A 24,649-nucleotide genomic window follows, 5' to 3' on the forward strand; every position below is an offset into this window, starting at 1 on the left:
ATTTCACTTCCCACAACAGTGCCTGATTTCTCAGATTTCTAAATCCTGGACTTGCATTCCATCCCTTGATAATATTCTTCTGATCGTTGCTTAGACAAATAGAGTACTATAATTGTATTTCCTTTCCTGTTTGGTTATTAAGTTTTGTCTATTCTTTCTAATTGCTATTTTCTGTGGTCCGTGTCTGACTTTGCTGTATCTTTTTTCTTTGAAATGGTACATAGCATCATATATTTAGTAAAGTTCATTATTTTTCCAAACACTGCCCTTACAGGGCCTCTGTCCTCTTGCTGTAATCAGGCTGAGGGTTCTCTAAGCTTTCCTTTTTTTCAGGGGTCAGTAAATTGTTGCCCATGGGCCAAAGCCAGCCCACCACAGGGTTTGTACATAAAGTTTTATTGGAACACAATGACATCTACTGTGCTACAGAAGGGTAGAGTGGTTATGACAGAGACTATTATGACCTACAAAGCTTAAAACATTTGTGCTCTTTTCCTTTACTGAAAAAAATTGTTGACCCTTGGTCCTGGTGCTCTGAAATTTCACAACAAAACCTATGCCTATACGACTTTTAAAAATGCATTCATTCTAGGACTTTTCAGCTGAGGAAAGTACTTTTACTTTTTTCTTCTAGTTTAATTTAAACTTATTTTTAATTGATAAATGAAAATTGTACATATTTATGGTGATATTTTGATACATCCATCTTGTGTGAATGTTTAAATCAGGTTAAAAATATCTATCTTTTCAAAGATTCATTATTTATTTATTGTGAAAACATTAAAAATTCTTTCTTCGAGCTTTTGGAAATACACAGTATTTTATGTTTTTGTAATCACCCTACTGTGCACACCAGAACTTCACACTTCTAACTGCAACTTACTGCCCAAAGCTCAGCCTCTTCCTATTCTTCCCCCAACACACACCCATTCTCACTAGCCTCTGGTAACTACCTTCCTATCTTCAACTTCTGTGAGATCAACATTTTTTTTCGATTCCATATAGAATTTAGATCATGTGGTTCTTGGTTTATTTCACTTAATACAATGGTCTTTAGTTCCATCCATGTTGTCACAAATGACAATATTTCATCCTTTTTTTTGACTGAGTAGTAGCCCATTGTGTTTATGTATCATCTTTATCCATGGATCAGATAATGGATACTTGGGCTGCTTCCATTTTTCAACTATTGTGAATACTTTTTCAATGAACTTCAGAGTCAGATGTCTCCTTAATATACTAATTTCATTTGCCTTGGATAATAGAATTGCTGTATCATATGGCAGTTCTATTTTTAATGCTTTGAGAAACCTCCGTAATGTTTCTTGTGATGGCTGCATGCATTTACATTCCCACCAGCAGCAGTTTCCCTTTTCTCTGCATACTCTGTAATGTTTGTGATTTTGTGTCATTTTGATAATAGCTATTCTTACTGGTGTGAGACACTATCTCCTTCTGGTTTTTATTATGCATTTCCCTGATAATTAGTGAGGTTGGACAAGTTTTTATATACCTGTTTGCTATTTGTATGTCTTCTTTTAAGAATGTCTGTTTAAGTCTATTGACCATTTTAAATCAATTTAATATTACTATTGATTATTATTTTATTGAGTTGAGTTCATTATGTATTCTAGATACTAACTCTTTGTCAGATGTATACTTTGCAAATATTTTCTACCATTCTGTAGGCTGTCCTTTCACTCTGCTGTTTCCTTTGCTGTGTAGAGACTTCTTAGTTGAAAATGTTCTTTTTAATATTCCTTGGCAAATTTCTTCCCCTAAGTAGCCTGCCTGCCTATGATCTAAGTTCATTAGCCATGGTTGTACTGAATTGATGTTATCTGCATTTCCTCCTATTTCCTCTTCCTTTGCCATTTACTCTCCCAGTATGAGTGATTTCCTTGTTCTCATTACCCAACTCTTCAAATTTAAATTTTATCTGTCACATCTTATTTTAGTTTTCAAAAGTCTTTTCTTATTCTTTGGTTTTAATTGTTTGTAATTTCCTGCTCTTGATACCTTCTCCTGACTGGTTCTTATCTTGCTCTTTCCCTTTCATTTTTTTAGACTTTTCTGAAAGGAAGGCAACTCTTCACAGCTTGTTTATATTTAGGATTGAAGCAATGGAGAATTTAACTGTGATCTCTGAACACCCATTTATGGCCTCATTTTAGGGAGAGTGGTTGGGGAGCCACCCTTAATTTTTCAAGTCCCAAACGCTTCAATTTAAAGAGGTTTACCCATGCTCCATCTCCTATATTGCTTTCCTAATTTTCATCAGAGAGGCCTGTTTACTTATTTCCTTGGCTAGAGGCTATGTGGATGTTAGGGTTCTGCTGCTGTCTTCATATTTCATCCTGACCTCATTTACCCAGTGTCTTCTGAGTCCTAAGCCTCCCCAGGGTTCTGTGGAGTAGAGGACTCCTCTTCCTTCTGCTCAGATATACTTATTTCAGTATACAGTGGTCTGTGGCTTTATGCAGTTATATTAGCTATCACTCCATCCATTTCGCCTTCCAGATTTTTAATACCTCTTCCATGTTTTTTGTTCTCTTTGTTGCTATTGTTTAAATCCTTTAAAAATCTTCAGGATTTTTAAACCAGGTCTGTCTCAAGAAGGAAAGAAGACACACCATGTGGCTAATATGCAGTAGAGTTGCTAGGGCTCTCTTAATGTCATGTAAGACTCTTCTAGAGCATTTTTTATCCACTGCTTCCATGGCGTTTATTTCTTTCCTTCTTGTGTTCCATCTACTTATGCATACATTTTATTTCCTCTCTAAATCATAATCTTTTTGGAGATAAGATGAATCTTCAAATATGACATTTATTGAAATAAATTAATAAATAGAAAGTCGGGGAGGAAGAGCCTCTTTAAGAAAAGGCATTTGGCTAGTTGGCTATTTGGCTAGTGTACTACAATATAAGTACTTTTTACCTCCAGCTTTTCTCTAGAGATCCAAGTGATCCCTAGATTCCACCAATATCCCTACTTTTACAACAACTGTAGGGAAAAAAAAATAAGCTGTATTGCCCCTAAAGGATAAAGCTCAAGAATTTTCTTTATTACTGTGGTTAACCCATAGTGGAATCCATCACCACAGCATTTCCTCTTTGGTTTAATAACCAAGGAGACCAAAACAAAATTCATTCCCTAGTGGAAGAGATAAAAGGTAAACAGATTGTTTTCCTGTGGTTTCTAAAGTGATAACTCACATAACTGGCGAAAAACAAAATAAAACAACAACAACAAAAATATGCATCTGCATTGGTTTGAATTATCAGGAAAACCAACCATGATAAGCAGTAGGAACTTTGATTTTTAGGTGAAAGCTAAGTATGAAAAACCCTCCTGATATCCTGTGATCACCAAGGGAGAAAAGTATAGAATTTGTAGGGATGACCTAATCTTCTAGAGATTTTCAGTCACTCTTGATGAGACCTGAGACAGGTTCCAGAACTAAGCTGCTCCCATGAAAACCTCTCAACCAGAGCACTCTATGAAGGCAGCTTCCTGAAGAGAAGACAGCAGCACTGGCATTCCAAGGCATTCAGCTCCTCTATGACTTGTGAGTCAATGGCTCAAGCTCCAAATTACTATGCTAAACACATCAACTAATTCACATAAGTAATAAATTTATGGGCACAACAGTCTTCCTGCAAGTCTACTCTCTCTTCTGCCTCTCCCTAAGAAAGAAAATATAATTTTAACTTCATCTTCTCTCTTCAAATTGTTCATCATTGCTTTAGGGTACACAGTGAATGTGTGTTTTATTACCAATCTCAATTTATGCTGTTTTCTGAACTGCAGTTTCATAGCAGTTTGTCAATATTATCTTTCCAAAAGGAACCAAGCAAAGTATCAGGATGCATTTTAACAGCCTCCTGGTGGCAATTAAAATGTCATTTATGAAATAATAGCCAGTTTGTTTTACCTGACTTGAAATAACTGCTTGGTTTTACTTAGGTGGCATTGCTCTTTCCATATTGAAGACCTGTACTTAAAGTAATCAGAGAATGCAATATTTCTTGAAGTACAATAAAACTGCAGAGAGTTACCATGCACCTTTGCCACCATGCCTCATTTGTGGAGCACTTGCAGTGCAATTTAAATCACACATGTTGGGTTTTGGGTCTTCACCCTGGCAGACCTCCCACCATAGAAACTATGGTCAGAAAACTGATTAAACAAATAATGTCAATGTGATTATTAGAAAAATCTCCTCCTCTTAATAATAGTAGATGGGTACCGTAGTGTAGCAGTTTTTTCCAGAGGAAATATAGCATAGCAGTTAAGTGCTTGAACTGAAAAGCCAGGGTGACTTGGTCCAAATCCCAAAGCCATCACTTACCAGTTATGTACATTTTGGCCAAGCTGTTTAACTTCTCTGTGCTCAGTTTATTCTCAGTAATCCCTTGTAGCCTCACTTTTTTGTAAAATGAGGATATTGTACTAGATGAATTCTGAGGTGCTTGTCACTGTGAAGGCCTATTTAATGAGCTGTTTCTAAATCAAGTCTCATTTTAAGTACTCTGGGAAAAACTCACCACTTAAAAGAGCACGCTATGACAACTGGAAAATGCTTTGTTATTGTGAACCCTCCCTGTTGATTCTGGGTTGTAAATGTGGCTGTTCAAAAATCAAGTCTATTTACAGTCAACATAGTAGCTACGTTTGCCATTCCAGCCATGCTGGAAGCAGGAAGCATGATGCTGTCATATGCTCTGGGCCAAACATCTACAACAGCACACAGCCCCCTCAGTGCCAGGCATGAATATACCTGGGTGATATAAATTGTTTGAGATTGACTCAGCTCCCTGCGGTCGCAGAATGATGCCCAGATTCTGACTACCATTTGCACATGTGTTCTTGTCTTCTGCATCCTACTGAGCCACTTCCTTCTATGCACATTGGCTTGTAATAACTTTGGGTATTTCACATCATTCAAGGGATTTTGAAGTTATTAAGTAAATTTTGTTCCTTAGAGGATGCCCCATATACACATACACACATAAATTCATACTTCAAAGACAAACATTCAATTTTTCTATGCCAAAGAAAATGTAAAGGGTAGAAATGCAGTAATTGAGATGAGCTATTCCTTGGTATAACTGTCACATAACAAAGATGATAATTAAAGTGGAGGGTGGGGAGAAAAGACGAAAACATTAAACAATCATCTATTCTAATACTAGACATTTCTCAGAAATGACTCCCTTCATTATTAGACAAGTATCATATTCCCTAGTTTACATTTTTACAACTTTAAGTTGTACCAAGATTCATTGACTAGAGTTACACGGAGCCAGTAAATACTGGAATACTAGAATGTACTATTTCCAGGAAAAAATGTTTTCTGGAGGTCTTCCAGACATCTATCTTGTATTTTTTTTAAAATCTGTTTTGGTCATCTGTAATCAATATAATGAACACCTATTATATTATATAAACATATTTTTATAGATGAATAAGATTATAAATTCTGGACATTTAAATTTATAAGAAGAGGTATTATATTTATTGAGAAAAATGGTCTGAGTTTACTCTATCCTTATGATTTGAGGCTGGAAAAGTTTCTTTTGTACTGCTCCCAAATTTTTCCTGCCTACAGTTGAAATCCAGACATAATACAGAGAATGATACATGACACCAGCAAATAAAATGCAATCAGACAACTAGAGTTTAATTTGCTGATTGATTTCACTCACCAGAAAACTCAATTGGATTTTACAGATTTGCTAAATTTTGGTTAAAAATGTAATACAAAGAATCTGTTTTAGATACTTTTTAAAAAATCCTTTAACTGAAATGGATACTACTAACTGGAAATATATAGACAATTAAACCCTAAGTAGGAAGAAATGAACCACATTTTTAAATGAACTGCACTTAGGTAACTAAGTTAACTTAAATATAGTCAGCAGTTTGCAAATAACAATCAACTCTAAGTGCTTTGAGGTGTTTTGGTAGCTTCCCATCATTCCTCATTAAGCATTGGTAAAAACTCATCCAGAACACCCATTAGGATAACTGTGATCAAAACAAAACCAAAACAAAATAACAAGTGTTGGTGGGGATGTAGAGAAATTGAAACATGTGTACTGCTGGTGGAAATACAAAAAGGTTCAGTTGCTATGGAAAACAGTATGGTGGTTCCTCAAAACATTAAAAATAGAACTACCATCCAATCCAACAATTCCATGTCTTGGTATATACCCGAAAGAATGAGGTATTTATACACCATGTCATCGTAGCTTTATTCACAATAGCCAAAAGATGGGGAGCAAGTCAGGTATCCATGATGGATAATGAATAACAAAATGTGATGTATACATAAGATGGAACATTGTTCTGCCTGTAAAAGGAAGGAAGTTCTGACACATGCTGCAATGTGGCTGAACCTTGAACGCATTATGTTTGGTGAAAGGCATTACTTACAAAAGGACAGATACTGTATGATTCTCCTCATGTCACATACCTAGAATAGTCAAGTTCATGGAGACGGGGAATGGAGTGTTGTTTGCAGGGGCTGGCAGGGACAAGGAAATGGGGATTAATGGTTTGATGGTCATTGAATTTCAGTTTGGGAAGATGAAACTGGTTCTGGTGATGGTTGTACAATAAAGGCAGTGACCACAGCAGTAGGGTCATAGTAATACCACTGAGCTGTATACTTAAAAATAACCAAACACAATCAAAATGTGAAATGTTACAGTATGTATATTATATTACCTAATAATTTTTTTAAAGAAAAATGGAAGCTGGGAAACAGGGAAGAACATAATAGATTGTCTGTTTTAGTTCAGTCAGCTTTTTTGCCTAAACTAGAATTTATCTTTGTGAAAACCTTAAGTCTTGGCTTCTTCACATATATAATGTTAATCATAGTGTCAAATTCACAGTTATTTGAGGTAATGAAATAAATCCTGGATTTATTCTTAGTGGGAACTCCTGATGTGAATCTATAGTTTTATTTACTTTTCTAGTTATCATCATGCATATAGCCACAGTTACTTCCATGTCAGTTCTGAGCTGCTAATTGTGTAGAGTTCTTCAAAGTGGAGGAAACTAAGATGCTGTAAATTTACTGTGTACATCTGTTAAAACACTGTTATACATACTAATCTTTTGACTGTGAAGCAGGTTACATTGTTCCCTTTGTGATAATCAGGTAAAAAACTGAGACAGATTAAGAAACTTGATCATGGTTATATAATTTGTTGCATTCTTTTTTTTTTATGGAAGCACTGTGATTTGAAGTCAGGGCCTCATGCTTGCTAAGCAAGCACTCTTACTGCTTGAGCCCTCTGCCAGCCTAATTTGTTACATTCAGAGACGATTTCATAATAGGGCCAATATGTGTATGATTCCAGGTTTTCCCCTTAAATGAAAGAAAGAAGAGGATAAAGGGCTCAGAAGATTGTCATGTATCGAACATCCACAATATCTTAATCTTGGAAGCAGATTTTCCAGACTTACTGTTCTCTGAATCCAAACAATGTTAAACACGATAATCCACATGAACTTGGCTTTTGCCCACATCTGATTGTGCAAGACTGTAAAGTAACCCTTCCCTATCAGTTCTTGCCCAGGTATTTCTATTTCCTTCCCAAATTGTTTCTGTTGGTATCCAGATGGTGTCACATCCATCTTATAGTGAAGTTACATATGTTTTCTAATATATATAAGGCTGCTTTTGCTTCCCCTGGGTAACTCTGACCATCACTGCCAGTGATTTTGTCAGTTGCTTACTGGCTGCCATGGCACTCACTGACCACCCTTCACAGTTGCTTCTGCACCTGTTGCACAGTGTCACTGGTTGTGAATACATGTACTCCTTTTACTAGTCACAGTACTCCCGGGTGCTTATACTCCTTCCACTTTTACCTACCTTCTCAGGTAAGGACAGCTTAGCTCATTGTCCTGTAGTTCTTTTGGTATGCAATCATTATTGCCCCAAAACCTTCAGATGCCCATGTACGATGGTCAGTCTCTTATAGGAAGAGAAGAATCCTCTCTTCCATTTAGATAACCCCCCTTTTAAAATGAGTACCAAAGTCAGATTGCCTATGTTGCAAAGTCTAACAGAGTTTTAGTAAAAGCACTCTTACAGGTTGTAGACAGCCTTCTGTCTGCCTGAATTGCAGAAAAGAATTGAGGAACTGATCCAAGTGAGGATTTCCATGTCAAACACCATGAAAATTCACTTCTCCTCACTAACTTCTTCCCTCAAAAGTTCTTTTACTGGAAGCTCCTTTATCTTACGTGCACATAGTCTCTTGAGTAGCCCACGTCACCATTTCATCAACCTGTTCTAAACATACTTAAGACCTAGTAGCAGGTCTAGCTTAAACCCAACCTGGGTATCTCACTATACATGGCAGTCTCATTTAAATCTCACAAAACTCCAGTGAAGTACATATCATTATCTCCATTTTATAGTTAAGGAAATTGAGTGACTAAATAACTAGCCATTAAACAGCTAAGCCATTAACATTAAACATGAAAACAACTAGTTAGTGGCAGAGTCAAGATCTGAGCCAAAGTCTGGCAGTCATCCAAAGCCCAGACATATTATTTACACACCGTCTCCCCTGTCAGGCTCAATGCAGTATTCAGCCTTCCATGCAGGGCCAGGTATCTGTTTCATTCACACAGCTCGACAGTATTTCTCAGGCTTTGGCTATTCCCAGCCCCGAATTACAGCTGCATTAGATTTACATTGCATTCTGTCTTCTTCGCCCATATGTGCCATGTGCTCTGTGCAGCTGCCATGCAAAGAGATCTTAGCACCTCCATGATTTTATGTGGAAAAGTAGCATTGTCCTTTCTGAGTGCTGATTAGATAACTATTTCCCATCCATTAGTCTAATACCCCTTTCCAACTTATGAAAGATAGAAGATTCCTGCTCTAATTAAAAAACATCTTTTCAAAGGAGCTAAGTGTCCCCCAGGACTGAGATTGTTCAAAGCTCTTCAACTGATCTAGGGCTATGCTTAAGTGTTGTTTAATATTATGTTTTATTTTGCTGTTTTCCCATCACACAGGGCTATGTAAGCTTCCTCTCATAAAACTGTGCTTAGTGACCTATGCTATTTGGAAGCTTCTGTGCAATTTATTCTATAAGAGCATTTGGGCTCAATGCAGAGGGTGAAATTGTCTCCATTTGGCTTCCCCTGAATTCTCCATCATAAGGTCTCAATTAGCATAGACAAGAGAAATGAAACTGACCTTTAGGTTATCATCGCATTCTTTCTTGCCAACATATGATTGTCCTCTTCAATACTGTCCAGTATATTACAGATTCTAATTATAAATGGGTCAAGAACAAATCTTCATTTGCAATTTCCCCCAGGGGATTAGGTCAATACTTTTAGACATTTTAGTTATTCCTTGCAGTATCTAGCTTCAATCTCACCTTGTCCTTCATCACTCTGTTCCTAGACTGATGCTTTCATGGAGATGTGTTTCAGTCCGTTTGGGGGAGAACTTTTGTTTTTATTCACTTCTAAAACTACTTACAGTCTTGTGTCATAATAATTTTGGAAGAGAAAGAGAGGTTCGTGTTTACTCTGACAAGGCTGAGTTCAATTTCATATTTATTTTGTTAAAAGGTTTCTTAGTAAATCAACTCAAGGTGAGATATTAATAAATAACCCTAATTTTTCTCTACACTAACACTTAAGTATTGGTTTGAGTGATGCATGACATTAACTTAGGATTTTCACCTACAACAAAAAATTGTTGTAAATGAAATTACAGGCACTGATGGCTCGTGCCTATAATCCTAGCTACTCAGGAGGAAGAGATCGGGAAGATTGTGGTTTGAAGTTAGCCTAGGCAAATAGTTCACAAGACCCTATTTCAAAAAACTGTTCACAAAAATAAGGCTGGCAAAGTGGCTCAAGGTGAAGGCCCTGAGTTCAAGCTGCAGTACTGCAAAAAAAAAAATTATAAAATTTTAAATCTGGGAAAAGACAAATAGCACCTAATTATGGGGCAACCTGACATAAATACTTTATTTGTCATACAAAGAAACTGAGGGCCTATATTTTATGTCATTTGTTCAAGCAGTGAGGTAATGGACCATATTCAGAAACAAAGAATTTTCTAAAGTATTAAATAAGGTGGGTTTTTTTTCCTCTATTCATCTTCTAAAACTTAACTATGCTTCTGGTCCCATTTTTCCCAAGGGATCTTCATTATTATTAGAGGTAACATAATGCTACTTGCTATGACAAATATGTCCTGAAAACTTAGTGCTGAATAAATAAAATTTAACCCAATGGAAATTTATTTCTTGCCTAAGCAATAATCTAATGCATGTTTCCTGGTTGAATCCTTGCTTTTGCAGCCTTGCTCAGGTACCTGGCTCCTTCCATGTTGTGTTTCCACCATGGTCAACTTGTGCCTCTGAATCTAGAGTTGTATCCCTTTAGCTGTAGGGTGAAAGGGTAAATGGTTGTCTAAGAAATCGTTACCAGTCAAATTGTCATTATTGCAATGATGAAATAGCATACATCTATCACCCTTATCTGTGTTTCCTTAAAGTATGCTTTTATTTTCCTCTACACTTGGGATGCAATAGTCCTTTTCACTTACATCTTACAGATACTATGTCAGTGACTTTTTGTTGAGTGGGAAGAGGTGTATGTAAATGTAATGCTCATCCATCTCAAATGTTTCTTTTCTTCACTTTCCACTTGATGACTCTTAGAACCCCTTCATACCTGATTCCTGAAGACTGGTTTAGGGCCATAGTTGCATGCCATAATTCTAACGCCAGCTCATCTTAAAAATGAGTTTACTTTGCTGAGCTAAGCAGGAAAGATCTGGGTTTTTGTCAGGTTCAGCACACACTATTCACAATTATGGCACCCAGACATTTGAGAAAACCACATGGACATGAAGGTTGCCTTCTCTTTCCCCTAAAATAGGTCATAAGATCCTTGCATGAGAGGTAGTTGCCATATGCTTGCTCAAAAGGAATCTTCACACCTCTAAAGACACAGGAGTACAAAATAGAATCTGATCAAGCAGACCTTACTAGGTTTGCTTTTGCTTATTACCTTTAGATCATAATCACATTGACCTCTATGTCTAATCACATCTCCATACAACTATAGACTTCCTCATCAAGGAGTATAAAAAACTTCAAGGGTATTCCTGGTTCTCTGAGTCTTCTTTTTCTTTTGAAGGCCCTGTGTCACCTAAAACTTAAGTATATTTTATATGCTTTTCACTTTTTAATCTATTTTTTTGTAGAAGACTCAGCTATGAAAGTAGCATTGAAAGAGAAACACATTTCTTTCTTCCCAACATACCAAATCATTTAAATATAGTGAAAGATTTTCTTTATTACATTTTTTTACAATTACTTTGTGATTTTTCTCTTGAAAAAGTAGCATGTGAAATGCTGCTCTTCTTGAAGAGCTGCTCTTGTTCCCACCCTCCTTACTACTGATCCATAGCCTGAGTTCCAAACATACCCTGCCATGCACATCTATGTGCATGGTATGTGCACATCATGGTATCACCTTATTGGAAACCATGGGCCTTGAGTGGATAAGCAGGACCATCCGTGGTGGTGTACATGTATATGGATAGAACACCCCTGATTACATCAGGAAGCAATTCCCTTGATGCTGGAGAGAGAAAAGCAAGAGACGTGACTTTACTTTCTGTGGTTAGAGAAGGCCTGACAACTCATGAGGTATCAGTTGTTGTCCAGGTACTGTACATATCCTATCTCACCCCAACCTTGAGCCTGCAGCTTTGCTCCAGAGGCTCTGCACACACATTTCTCATGATCTCCCCAACTGTTAGTTAATAAGGAGTTTTTTCAACTTGGGTAACTACGTTTTTTTGTGTGTTTTCTTGAGAATTTTATTGAAATAAAGTGGGAATTTTGCATCCCCAGCCACCCACCATTTTAATTCAAAAAGATCACACAACGTAGAACTAAATTGTTAACTTGCCATTAGATTAAGAATCCTATTGAAATTAAGAATGAAGTGTCATCATCTTCATTCATGTTGTCATAACTTAGTTGGGTGAAGAAGAATGTTGAATGCTGATTTTCTCAGTAGACCTAGACCAACCAGACTGAACATTTTTATAGATTTAATTCAAAACTATTTAAAATAAATAATGAATAAGAAAATAAACAATAATAATGAATAATAAATTTGTCCTCCCCAAAACGTCAATAGAAATAGAAAACCCACTCTTTTTAGCATTTCCGATCTAAACAGACTATTTGATCAAAATTCCTTTGCTGATGATTCCCATAGACTACTTTGAGAATCATCTGATGAACTAGTTCAAGTTTTTCTTGACAAAGGGATAATCATAAGGATATTGAATTATTCTCAATATTGGATCTATGGATTATGCTAAAATTTGATGTTTCTGAATCCTACTTGTGCCCTAGTTGGGATGAGGTGTCCTTTTCCTTATAGTCTGTGAGATTTCATTATATTATATTCATCAATAGGATGCAACTGTCAAAACATTTGTGGATTTTCTGTGTTTTGTAAACAAGACTGAACATGTAAATCGTTATCTGTTTAGAAGAGCCTACTACCATACTGCTCAAGAACTATAATAGAGTCAGTAATCATTATCATTATTGTTAAAATTTAATCCATTTCCATCCCTCTCCTAAGTGGGTACACAATAATATTCCTCTAGATTGTAAGACATTATTTTTAAGGTGGCATACATATTTCCGATCTCATCGCATTGATTCTAAATTTTAAATTTCAAAGTAAAAATAATTTCCCTTATTTCAAAATATTTGAGCAGCATCTCATAGTGAAATTTCACATACATAATCATATACACACTACCACACATATGCATTCACCATATTACTTACCATAAAAAAAGTTAATAAAAAATGTTTCACACCTGGGCGCATGGCTGACATGGTAGAACACTACTCTTTGTGCAAGACCTTGAGTTCCAACCATAGTACTGCCAAAAGGGGTAAGGGACTGTGGGGAAGAAAGAAAAAAGAAAGGAATTCACACTACCTCATCTTTTATAAATTATTTTGTTGAAAACATTCATGCCAGCTCCATTAGTTCATTCACTCATTTACAAGTCTAATTTTATGCCAGGTTTACCATATTGGGTATGGAGATTAATAGTTGTGTATCTGGTACTGTTAAGTGCTTACGATTTACTTGGGAAACACATGTGGACAGCTAGACAGGTGTAGAGGAAGAATAGCTCACTTAGGTTTTTTAGTTGGAGTGGATACCTGTAACAAAGATGGATTGAAAAAAGAACAAATTTTTATTAGCATGTGCATTTTATATATTCATGGGAGACACTCAGAGAATGAGTAGTCATGGGTGACTTTTTGAACTCTGGTTTACATAGCATCTTCAACAAAGATGCTATGTAACTAGTAAATTTTCAGACATTATAAGACAAAGGAAAAGGGCAACATTTTGTGGGAAGGCAAATAAGGCAGGTAAAGTCTAGTCAGGGAAGCTTGTCACTGTGAATTCCTCTGGTACCATCTCCAGGCGTATAAGGATCTAAAGTTGTCTCCAGTGTTTAACCTTTGTTCTCTCTGATAGAAGGGAAGGCAAGGTATTTTTGTCTTTTTGAATGTACATCCTGCTTTTAGGCAAATTGAGGAAGGGTAGAGAGCTTTCCTGTATCTGCTTCTTCTTAACTATCTTCAGCTCAACAGTCCTTCATGTTTCATGGAGGCATTTCTGTTCTTCCACACTATGAACCCCTGTGTCTGTCTTGTCATCTTGTCATTCTTTCAACATGTTTTGTGCACCTTCACTGTGTCAGTCCCTGTGAGAACACTAGTGTGGATCAAATCAGCATTGTTGCTGTCTCCATGAAGCTTCTAGTTTAGCACGAGGTTTGGATGTCATCATGGCTGCACCTGGAGAAAGTTTCACAAAAGAGTTAACCACAGACAGGAAATAGGATGTATGAGCAGAAGGCTGACTGTGAAAACCCTGCTGAGCATATTACAGGCAGAGAAACCTTCAGAGGAGACAAGCAGCTATTGGGGAAAGCCTCCAGGAAATCAAATATGAAAACATCCCATCAGGGAGATAAAGGTATTGCATGGAAAGGAAAAGTTTCTTTGGAGGATTGGGGGCATTTTTCTTTGTCTAGGCATCACCTACCCAGAGATAAAAAAAAAAAATCCCTTCTCCCCACTGAGAGCCAGGAGCAGTGGTTAATGATCTAATTAACATTTCAAACTGAGGAATAAAAAGTGTTAACATCTTACAGATACTTTAGAAAGGGAGTGTGTGAGAGTGTGACAATACATTCAATTTTAAATCTCTAGGGGAGTCCTTACTTCTTCTTTCCCTTCTCCTTTGTATTGTCTCCTTTCTGTAGCTGTATATAAATCCTTTTATGCTCTTTCCACACTTCTTCCTCTGTTTTTTTTTCCATTTACCCTTTCTTGGTTTTTTTGCTTTACTTCCTTTTCATTCATTCTCTTTTTTCTTTTTGTATCATTATGCTTGAATTTTCCTCACGCACACTAGTACGTTCAATATACAAACATTGCCACATTGATTTACATTTATTTTAATATACATACTTTATTTTTATTATATGCAGCATTTCCATTTTTGCAGCACACTCTCTCTAAAAAGAAAATTATCTTCTATAGAATCATGTATTTTCAGAATCCTATTTCTTAATGTTTATGGACTTTGAGGGTTTTTTTTTCTTTTTTTTATTGTTGTGCTGAGTGGGGGTACTTTGTGGCATTTACAAAAGCTCCTATAATATATCAAATATTTAGCACTTGAATTCACCTCCTCCACCATTCTCTTTTATCCTTCGCCCCTCATTTCTGGAATAGTTTCAACAGATATCATTTTTCCATTTGTATATATAACTTTTATATCTTAGGACCATCCAAAAAATACACTTCCATTCTCCTAAATTTTCCCTACTTGAAATGAAAACCAATAAAATATACAAATATATAGAATATAATTAAATGTGTTTTTCTTTGGCCCTTCATGCCCAATCAATAATCAACTGTACTGATAAACCTCAAAACAAGAATATAAATCTCTCCAAATAACTTCATGTGAAACATTTTTTACAATAAAATCTATTTTCTTTTTAAAACTTAATTTTTCTAATTAAGGAAATATTACATGGTCAATATAGAATATTTTTACAATGAAGAAAGTAAAAGTCCTCATGAAACCAACAATTCTTCTCTCAAAGTTTTAATTCAATCTCCATCATATTGCACATTTCTAATCCGTAACAATTTATGTTGCTGAGTCATATTAATGCTATATTCATCAAAGACCTCATATATTTTCTTTCTGTTTTCATTTTGAACAGAAATATGATCTTACAATTTTCCAACTTTCCCATGTTTTAATCATTTTTATCAGCTTAGTCATTTTGAATTTTGTTTTTCACATACTTTGTAATAGCTTAGTCTTCATTATTCACTAATTTTTCCAATGTAGTTGGTTAAATAATGCAGATAAATTGCACAGAAAATGTCTTATTTCTTTAGAACCTGTATGGAAAGCATAGTGTTGTGTAGGGTAGAAAATTAATATCTTTTCTTCAACCATCACAAGGTCCATAGCTGATACTAAGATTAAAAAAAAAACAGATTAGAAGAGAGAAGCATAACAAATTTATCTAACAAGTTTTATATGACATGGGAATTTTCAGAAAATGAAGACTGAAAGACCCAGGATAAGTTGCATATTTTTACGCTAAGTATGATAGAGGAGGTGGATAGTTATAAAGAAATGTGATTAGACAGAAAAGGGTATGATTTAATAACAAACTGAAGGGAACTTAGAGAAGACTATTTGTTCAGAGTTTTCTCTGCCTCTCTGCTCAGCATTCCTTCCCTAGGGAATGGTCAGGACCCATCTGACTGACTTCCAGGGGAGTAGATCAGAGAGTAATCCGTTTAGAATTTGTGGCTTGCTTTGGGGGAGAGGAGTTCTAGTTTCTGTGATGCTCTTTGGGAAAAAAGAAAGTGGGACAAAGAAGGATAGGAGAAAGCCAGAGAGGCATTGCTTCTGAGGCCCTCTCAGTCTCCTTCAGTTCAAAGTACTCAGCACACCAAGGTACCATACTTAGAGGTATCATATTCTGAATCCTGACAGATATATCAAAAATAACAAATTCAAACATAAAATCTCTTTTAACTATAAATTCCTCAAGGAAAGAAACAGATTATGAATGTCACAACAGTCCCACAAATGAGTAACCCAGAAAGTTGGAGACCAATGAGTCCCCCAAATCAATTGACTGGTCTGGCTTCTTGAAGAAGTTCTAATGTGTGACCAAACAAGAAAAAAAAAAAAAAAAGTACTGTAGAAAGGTTTGCTGTTTTGTTTTTTGTTTTTTCACAAAGGTCCCTCTTCTAAATTCAAAGGAATGCTTTTGTTCTACTGGTATGGTAACTTTTATGTAATTTTTTAAATTCTAGAATAGATTTAGATTTACAGAAAACTTACAAAAATAGCACTGAGTTCACAAATACTTGCACCCAGCTTTCCCTATTATGATCTTATATAAGAATGGTGCATTTGTTATAACTAATGGGCCTAGGTTAACACAGTATGAAAACTACAGTCCATACTTATTACCTTAGTTTTAATGTAATGTCCCTTTTCTGTACCAGAATTCCATGCAGGCCACCCCAGTATAGTAAATTATCATGTCTCCTTGGACTGTAACAGTTTCTCAGTCTCCTTATTTTTGAAGACTGACAATTTTGAGGAGTATTGGTTGGGTATTTTATAGAATAACTCTCAATTTGGATATTTTTCTCATAGTTAGGCTGGGTTCTGGGTGTTAGGGAAGAGAACTATAGAGGTGAAGTACCAGTTTCATCACATGATATCAAAGGTATATAGATCAACGTGACCAACCACTGTTGATGTTGTGATCACATGGTTGAGTGGCGTTTGTCAGGTTTCTCCACTGCAAAGTTCCCCCTCACTCCACCCCTTCCCATTGTGTAGTTTTTGAAGGAAAATCACCATGTACAGGCCATCCTTGAGAGTGGGGGTTTGTTTCACCTCCTTGAGGTAGTAGTATCTACATGAATTGCCTAGAATCGTGTGTAGAAGGTTTACCTATTCTTCCTCACTTATTTTTACTTAATTTATGTCAGTATGTATTCATAGATAAAAAAGCTCTTTTAAAATAAATGATAGTGAAGGTTTTTATTTCATGGGGCTTTGTTTCTTTGTTTCATATTCTTACTGGGCCCCCAAAATTGACAATCCTATGCTGTTACTTTCATTGGAGGAGAAGGACTTGACGGAGATGCAGTTTTTAGTTTTAACTAAAACACTGGAAACTGTAGGGACAGACAGTTAATGTTTATAGAAATAAGGTGAGATCATTTCTGGCTAAGAAGGCAAGGAGGTGACATGATAGAGAAAGTGGGATTTAAGTATAATCTTGAGCATTCTTGGAAGATTGTACTTAATAGCACTAATGCTGATTGACTGAATTGTTAACCATTCCCTGCATACACACAGTTTTTTTTACTTCATCACCTTGCCAATGCCTAACATTGTATTTGAAATTCAATTTAATACCTCCCTATAATCAACATGTCTCATAATACTTTATTGTAGATCACATTTATCACTTTCTGCTGTGGCAAGGACTATAATTCTACTTTAAAAGAAATTCAGATTGGACTGGAATGCTTTGTGTTTCAGAAAGCTATTGTGGTTGCCAATTGTTTGATGATGTGCTCTAGTATTTCCCCAGTGTCATGTTTTCACTATACATTAAATAAGTCAAGCATTCCATTAAGTAGCTCTTAATCAGTTGCAGCTCCATTCTTACCAGCAGCAATTTTTCTTGGCTAAGAAATAAAAGTCTTGCCAGGCATGGTGGTACATGCTTGTAAGTCCAGCATTTGAGAGTCAGAGGCAAGAGGATGGCAAGTTTGAGGCCACCTTGGGGCTACATAGTGAGACCCTGTTTCAAATAAACAAAAGAAAAACTGAAAGTATTGCAGTTAATTTGATCAAGTGTGTTAAATCTCTCTTTACTCCTCAAACACCACTAAAAAATTGTGTAAGTGGGAAAAAACAGAAACCTATGCTGAAAAAGAAAAATGAGAGAATAAGAAAACTGAGGCAAATTCATTTGAGAGTCAGGGAAGTGGACAGAGGAGTACATCTGAGATATGTGAGCAAAAAGATAGTGATAAATGTGAAAGCCTTCTGTAAGGAATGCCACCAGTTAGGGACAAGGAAGCCCCCCCCACCACCACCACCACCTGCTGGTCCCCAGAGAATCCTGAAGTCATGGCAACTGGAAGCACCAGTGCTGCTGAAGTTAGGGTGAAACCTAGAGCTCAAATAGGAGGATGGTGGAAAGTCAGAAAATTGATTAGTTGATACCAGTGTTCCATTCCTATCACCAACTATTTTGTTATCTTAATAGTCCTGGCAATCATAGGCATAGCAATGGGCAAGACTTGTTGCCAGAGTAAAAAGATGAAGACCCATCTCCCAGGATATCCAAAGCCTGACTTAAAACCTCCGTGACAGAAACTGGAATATTCCTCAATGGAGAAGTCCAATTCTTCCTGGTATTTGGCACTGCCTTCCACCCCAATACAAAGACAGCTCAACTCAATCAATGTACAGTGAAAACCTTCTCTTGACAAGCCATACCCATTTACACAAATTAAGCAGTCAACAATTTTTCTAACATAATTTGAAATTTAAAAGCACAGCAAAGATCATCAAACATTTGATAGAACTTCAAACCTGGAAGACAAAAACCAAAATGCAAATGCAAAGGAAACTCAAAAGAAGTAAGGACAAATGACGGACCTTGAAGAAACTTTAAAATCACAGTAATAAATATCCTAGAAAAGAAGCATTAGCTTCAGACTGAGAAGGATCCATGGGAATTAAGCATTTCAATGCTAAATTTTGTTTTAAAAAATACAAAAATGATGGTGAGTTAAGGTTAGGGCTATTTCCTAAAAATACAAAGTTAGTAGTTAATTCATAAGTCAAAACTGACCTATGAATTCCAGAAACAGATTAGAAAGAAATTGAGAAAAGATAATAACAGAAACTTCCAGGAATGGGTGAAGATGGATAAAGGAGAATGATGGAGGAGCTGAATTAAACTATGATAAATTGTAATAACTTTTGTAAATGTCACAATGTACCCCTAGTACATTAATAATAATAAAAAAAAAGATAACAGCAGAAGAAATTCCAAACTAAGAGTTCATTACTTTGAGATTCATTGAAATTAGAAAAGTAGGACACACACGCACACATACCAAGGTACATCGTTGTGAAATTTAAGACAGCAATGACAGAAAAATAGTCTGCAAATTTCTAGAAGGGCAAACATTAGCTATATACAAAGAATCAGATCATGATTCAACATCATGATTTTAGACAGTACTGGAAATGGGAAGACAAAGAAAGAAGTAAGGACTTTTCAATTCTGAATCAATTTTTACCTAGAATTACTATACCAAATAAAACTACTAATATAGTATAAGGGAAGAATAAAGATATTATAAGAACACAAAACCTTTGCATCCCAAGCACATGTAGTTCTTAGGAAACTACATGGATCTTGATGTACCAAAACTAAAGTTACAAAGACAGGAGCCAAGAGTTTCAGGAAGTAGAGCTTCAACACAGGATCTTGGGAAGAAGTGCCCTGCTAGTAGTGAAGGGAGCTCCCAAGGCTCCAACTGGTAGCAAACACTCCAGATCAGAAGAGGGATGAAGGATTCAAGAAAGACAATCTCAAAAAGAAAAAAGAAACTGAATAATTACCTGATGAGTCTGAGTGTGTCGGATAGGTGCTTAAAAAAGAGTGAAGAAGAATTGGCAATAAATTATAGGGATTAACAATAAAAATGAAACAGAAAAGGAATCTCTAGGTAGCCCAGTGGTAGAGCACTTGGCTAGCATGTGTAAGGCTCTGGGTTCCATTCCCAGCCCCATGAAAAATCAAAAATATGCAGTCAAAAGTTGAATAAAAAGGGAAAAGCCATAAAGTTAGAGTGAATTTTTTCCTGAGCAATGGACATTATTTATATGTTCATAATATCTAAACACAGACTACTGATTTAATAAAAAATAATGGAAAGAACACAGAACAACCAGGTAAGGGAATTGCAGACTCTTCTTATGTAATATGATGTCAACATAAATATCTAAAATGGGTACATCAAGAGCAAAATAAGCAATGTAGGGTGCAGTGCACACATTGGCTTCTGAGACCGTGGCCAGGTGGGTGATGCACTCCCTGCGTTGTAGTCTGGTGCCACAGCTGCCTTGGGACCACTGTATGATTAGACCACAGTCTTTAATGAGTGGACATACTCCTTTCTGTGATGTTTTTGGTCACACATTTATGGAGTTTCTGAAGGGCAATGGAGATTACTGCCAGGCACAGCATGATCTCTATTCAAACAAGTGAACTATAGACACTCATTACTACTCCAAGAAGCCTGGGTAAGAGTGGTTAACCTGGACACAGGAGGTTTTAATTGAAATCTGCGAAGCCTTTTACAAGCGTCGTGACGGATGGGGTAAAGCTCAGTACACTTCCTTCTATTGCCTCAGAATTACTGGATTGAAGAGTTGCTACTTCTCATTAGGAGCTATTTCATTTACCATTGCTCCCAATTTCATACACAAAGCACTGAGAATTTCAAGGAGGAGTATACTGAAGTAGACTTCAGTTTCTGCCTCATTTCTGTATTCAGTTTTTTAAATTCTTTCATAACCCTCTTGAATGTTTTTTAACTAAATTAGCATGGCTCGAATGAACGCCCTACTCCTGTGGAAGTCACATACGAGAACATGAGATGCCTTATTACACATAATCCAACCTATGAGACCTTAAACAGATTTATAGAGGAACTTAAGTACAGAGTTACCAAAATAGGAGGAGTTTGTAAGGCAACTTATGGCACTACTCTTGTGGAAAAAGAAGGCATCCATGTTCTTTTGGTGATGGCTCACCACCATCCAACCAGATTGTTGATGACTAGTTAAGTCTTGTGAAGATTAAATTTCATGAAGAACCTGGCTGTTGCAGTGCTGGGCATTGTGTGGCAGGTCCTGGGAGAGCTCCAGTGCTTGTTACTGAAGCATTAATTGAAGGTGGAATGAAGTGCAAAGACGCGGTGCAGTTCAGTAGACAAGTTCAACAAGAATTAACTTAAAAGGTAACACATATGCACAGGAAAGCAATGCGAGTCAACTCCCTGTATCTTTATCTCAACTAGCAAAACCCTTGTTCCTTCCTATTATTGCTTATACTCTCTCTACAACAAAATTAGAAATAAGGGCAAAATAGTTTCTACCGGGTAACGAGGGGGTGGGGGGAGAGGGAGGGGGCGGGGCGGGAGGAAGGGGGGAGAAATGACCCAAACATTGTATGCACATATGAATAAAAGAAATTAAAAAAAAAGAAGCGTGGAAATTTTAACAGGAAGCAACTTTTGCATTTGGAGAAATACTGTCCTAAAATGCAATTGTGCTTCAAAGACTCCAATTGTCATAAAAACAACTGTTGTGTTCAGTAAAACTGGGGTGCCTGATGCCATTGCTTTGCAAGTGGAACTTGAGATGGACCTAATTTGCTGTACACAGTAGTGGACGTTGGCTTGGTGAATAAGTCTAGTGGAACTTCCATCCATAGACGTATTGAAAAGCTGTTTTACCGGTGAGATTTGGGTTATGATCATTAGCAAAAGATTCCTGCTGTTTAGCATCTGAAATGTGCTAACCATTTGTCCCACCTGCCCTTTCCCGAATTCATTGCCTTATCTTTATATCTATGCCCATGTCAGAATCTTATCAATGTGTAAGAAATTGAGAAGGATTAGGTGCCAAAATATCCAGCACAATACTTGTATATTTTTAGTACCATACAGAACCAAAATTTCAGGAACTAGCCACGCTCTGGACCTTATGTGATTTATTCTTTCAGTCATTTCACATGTGTAGTACCTATGTGGTTATGTGCCTGTGTTGTATGTTTGAATCTCCCACGTTTTTATCAGTATACATAAGGTTTTTCTTTTTTTTTAATTTTTACCATGTCTCATGGTGATTATTTAATGTCTTTCTGTATGTCTTGTTTTGTGCAGTAGGGGAAACCTTCATTTTGAAAATCTTCATTGTTACAGAAGCACATGTCTTTAATAATGTCTCCAGACAAAAAGCCTTACAGTTAATTTAATGTTTGCCCTCAGGTGCAGCTTGAGGGGGAGCCTGAAAGAGTGAGCAGGGCTATTAAATGTTTTTGTAGTGTTGCTAGAGATGCTTTGTTATTATAGCTAAATAATTCTTCATTATGAAACTTCTGCAATTCTTATAATTTTTGTCATGTTCATCAGAAGTTGTTTACCAGCTTTTTTTGTTTGAATTGTGATTTTTCCCCTTTTCCCATCCTCTTGCAAAAAAAGAAGTGAGTTTCTGCTAATGAACTGAGTAGACATCTAATATTCTATTCCTTTTGAGCTGTGACTCTTAATATTTGGATACTTGATAATTTGTTTTGTTTTGTAATTGATAAAATGATGATACATGCTAATGTTAGTTCAACCATCCATTTATACAGTCTCAGAATGTGTGGTTATAGTTCTGTGGAAGAAATAAATTATCAGTGTTCACCAGCTTATAAAAATTTAGTGTGAGAGCTTTAACATCTAAATAAAAAATAAAATACATTTATCATAAAAAAGGAAGTGTAAATAAATGTCAAAGTAAAGAGCCAAATAAAAACAAAATCAGAGTAAATAATGGGTTGCATCCAAGGACAGGAATTAAAGGGTAGATAAAGGAATTGCTGTTACCTTTAGAAGTTTTGTAGGACAATTTGTCTAAAATATGTGAACATAGTACTTTCAGAAAACAAAGCTAAAACAAGTTTTAAAATCAAACACAGGGTTAAGTTAATGCTGTAATTTCCCAGAAATATGTCACTTCAGTTATCTATTGCTGCGTAACAACACATTCCAAAACCCAGTGATTTTAAACAGCATTGATTTGGGGTTTTTTTTGTTTTGGTTTTGGTTTTGGTTGGCTGGGCTTGGCTAGACTCAGCTGGATCAATGCTCTGTTCAATGTTGTGCTGGCTAGAGGCACTCATGTGATCACAGTCACTGGGGAGATAGGCTTTGGAGCATGAGCTCTCCATGTCATCTCTTTCTTTCTTCAACATAGCCTCTCTCTCCAGCAGGACACTACAGCTTCCTTTGCCATGATAGCTAATCTCTAAAAGAAGCATTCTAAGAAAACTGTTACCACTGTTAGATCCTATCAATCCTCTGTTTACAGCATGTTTACCAACGTTGTGTTAGCCATAGAAAGTCACATGACCATATCAGAGTCAGTCAGGGAAAGTTCCAGACAAGGAGATGAATACTGAAGGCGTGGTTCATAGCACACCCATGAACTATTGCCTCAGTCTCATATCTACTTTACCAAGAACTAAAGTAAGACTTATTTCATGAAAGTGTTAAAATCTACTTTGGTTTCTTTGAATATCCTTTAAGAGTGCTATAATCAAAAGGATGAGACATAACCTGAACCTCTCCTTAATTAATTATCACTAGACCCAGTTATACACTCTGAGCTCAGCAAGGAAAAGTAAGAAAGCCACTGAAAGTTTTTACTGAACCATATAACCACAAGAAGCAAAACATTTATTTTTTCAGTTGATCATTTGTTTTTGCCTGTTAGTGTTAGGAGTAATTCGTTTTCTTCAGATTTGTGTGAAATCTGTTAGAAATCATGTGTTATAACACATCTATCTTTTAAATTTTTGATGCTTATATATTTCCAAAAGTTTTGATGAATTGTGGACCAATAGTGCCAATAACTACTATATGTTGACAATCTACTGCGTGTTAGGATTTTGCCATATAAGAAACTGAATATTAGAGAGCTCTGTACACATCCCAGGACTACAAAATTAAAAACAAAATTCAAGTGCCTATGAACAATATATAGTCTATTATTACAAACACTTTCAAACCTTATTTTTCCTATCAGAAGTTTAAGGATAGAACCTAACTCATTAGACAAAGCACAAACTGGAAACTGAATATCAGCAATTATACTCCTTGCTTTACTGCACAGAATTTATCCTCAATTTTTTATTCTTTACTTTCTTCCTCTTCTGTCTTCTTGCTTTGTTCTTTTTATTATTTCCATGATCAAATAAAACACCTTAGAATAACTTAATTTTCCATAAAATATCTTGAACATTCATTGTTATATCGAGTTGTCCTTGTCAGCTAAATTATCACTCTCCATCCAACATGACTATTAAAAATGACTGAAAGCACTTTGCAAATATAAGATGTTCTATAAACACTTTCCCCCAGTCGTCTACAACCCATTTAAATGGTATTTGATCTGGCATAAATTGCTATTTCAAGCATCTTTAAGCCATCATAAATTTGGATGCTGTCCTTGCTTTTTGAGTTTCAAATTCCCCAAATGTTCTTTATTGAAATCCAATATTCATTCCAAAGTTTATTACATTGAATCCAACCTAACTGAGAACAGGAGCCAGAAAGGCCCATTCCTTCAATCACTCTTACATTAATGATAGGAACTAGATCT

At 36.1% G+C, this 24,649-nt stretch overlaps 1 protein-coding gene and 1 pseudogene across 6 annotated transcripts in view; both read left to right on the forward strand.

Annotated features, from left to right (window-relative positions):
• The window catches only part of Magi2 (membrane associated guanylate kinase, WW and PDZ domain containing 2), a 1,413,820-nt gene that overhangs the window by 845,015 nt on the left and 544,156 nt on the right, over positions 1-24,649 (forward strand). The window lies entirely within an intron of this gene.
• LOC109701769 (protein tyrosine phosphatase type IVA 1-like) lies at positions 20,870-22,290 on the forward strand (annotated as a pseudogene).

Source organism: Castor canadensis, chromosome 2, assembly GCF_047511655.1.
Source record: "Castor canadensis chromosome 2, mCasCan1.hap1v2, whole genome shotgun sequence".
Classification (NCBI taxonomy): Eukaryota; Metazoa; Chordata; class Mammalia; order Rodentia; family Castoridae; genus Castor; species Castor canadensis.